Genomic DNA, 1991 nt, shown 5'->3' with positions numbered 1-1991 from the left:
TTTTTTTAAAAAAACAAAATGCAACATCCTAAAAAACCCAAAATTTTCTATTGATACTAATTCCTATCAGTTTGATGTTCTACCATACACAAGTCAAGAAATTAAAGAAACCATTAAATATTTAGGAACATTCAACATCAAAGCTTTAAAATCTAACTGTATGTAGTAGCCCCTCAAAAAGCTTCAACCTGCAATTTTTGTAAAAGTATTTTCTCTGCAAAGAATCTTATCAGCTATACAAAAAATCTGTACAGTTTTTATACTGAGCTAATATTGAGCTGCACTTGAATTCACATTCTTAGCAAAACAATTGCCTGAGCATACACACACACTCCATACGCATCATTACAGGATAGCCATTTATTCTTCATCTTCCTCCTCCTCTTCATCATCCTCATCTTCCTCCTCCTCCTCCTCTTCCTCCTCATCTTCTGGTTCATTCTTCTTCTTTGAGCCTGTTGGCCTGCCAGGGCCCTTCTTTCCTGCTTCACTTTTGCCCTTGGCATGGTATGCAGCAATATCCTTTTCATATTTCTCCTTTAGCTTAGCTGCCTTCTGTTCATATGGTTGTTTATCTTTGGCTGACTGTTCAGACCACATATCACCCAATTTTTTTGCAGTATCCCCAATGGATAGGCCTGGGTGTTCGCTTTTGATCTTTGGGCGATGTTCAGAGCAAAACAGAAGAAGGCAGATGGTGGCCTTTTAGGAGCATTGGGATCCTTTTTCTTTCGTTTCTTATCACCTTTGGGAGGAACGTAATTTTTCATCTCTCTTTCATAGCGAGCTTTGTCACTTTTCGCCATATCTTCAAACTTAGACTTTTCCTTTGCAGACATGGTCTTCCATCTCTCCGAACATTTCTTGGAGAATTCGGCGAAATTCACGGAAGAGTCCGGATGTTTCTTCTTGTGCTCTTCCCGGCAGGTCTGCACGAAGAAGGCATAGGAGGACATTTTGCCCCTCGGCTTGTTGGGGTCTCCTTTGCCCATGGTGGTCTACCTGCTCGAGCTTCTCCTCAGAGTCCCACAGAGCAAAAGGACCCGACAGCGACGCTCTCTCCCTGAGCTCCGGCGAGAACTGGTTTTCAATTACCGGTTCTTAATGGCTGCCATTTTATTGCAGGTATTTCTTCCAGAACTGGGACTTGACCTCGCCCAGAGGGCATTTGCGTTTAATCTTATACAGAAGATTATGCTCATTTATTTAAAATATGTTATTCGCAAATGGAAGCAATATAATAAAAATTACTTTAAAATCTCACATTTCGTAACCTTCCTGGCCTCTGGGTTTTTGTGAGGAGGCAGTCTGAGCTTTGAAAAGAGTGACAGTCTTCTACAGCAGCAAATCAATAGAAATAAAATATGAGCCACGTGTGTCCTTTCAGAGTTTCCATTAGCTGCATAAAATAAAAGGGAAAAAGGTGACATTGATTGTAATAATTTACTTAACTCAATATGTCTAAAATATTGCCATTTTAGTATGTGGTCAATACAGAATTATTAAATAAGTATTTTTGTCGTAAGTCTTCAAAAATCATATTGTAAGCTTCCAGCACATCTCAGTTAAGACCAGCCTATTTTAGGTTCTTGACAATTCCACATGGCCAATGTTGGCCACATTGAAGGGCAGCTCTGACTTCTGTGACCTCAGGGAGGTGAAGGGCCTGAACCTCCTTTTCTGCCAGAGGTGAGGAAATAGTCCCTTTCTAGCAACATCTCTCCTTAGGCTCAAGAGTGGGAGAGACGCTAGCTAACGCTAGATAGTGCATGGGGCAGCAGGCAGGAAATGTCCACAGATAGACCACTGCTGCCCACCTGCTGCTTGCTGGGGAACCATTCCCCATCCAGAGATCAAACAGAGATGACAGGGCCCCAGAAGGAAGGAACCCCAGGTCTTCAGATACGTCTACAATCTTGACCTCCACAGTTAAATGTGGAGGAAATAGATTAAAAGCAAACTTGTTATTTTGCAATTTAGCCTTGACCCTA

The 1991-nt window shown here is 41.6% G+C and overlaps 1 pseudogene across 1 annotated transcript; it reads right to left on the bottom strand.

Annotated features, from left to right (window-relative positions):
- Positions 1-6: 6 nt before the first annotated feature.
- LOC105813278 lies at positions 7-1101 on the bottom strand (annotated as a pseudogene). Its single transcript, XR_001137654.1, has one exon. The product of XR_001137654.1 is annotated as a high mobility group protein B2 pseudogene (transcript).
- Between the last annotated feature and the right edge of the window lie 890 nt (positions 1102-1991).

Source organism: Propithecus coquereli, unplaced genomic scaffold, assembly GCF_000956105.1.
Source record: "Propithecus coquereli isolate 6110/MARCELLA unplaced genomic scaffold, Pcoq_1.0 Scaffold1086, whole genome shotgun sequence".
In the NCBI taxonomy this organism is placed as follows: domain Eukaryota; kingdom Metazoa; phylum Chordata; class Mammalia; order Primates; family Indriidae; genus Propithecus; species Propithecus coquereli.
The sequence above is the reverse complement of the archived record's forward strand: the minus strand, read 5'-3'. Positions and strand labels throughout refer to the sequence as shown.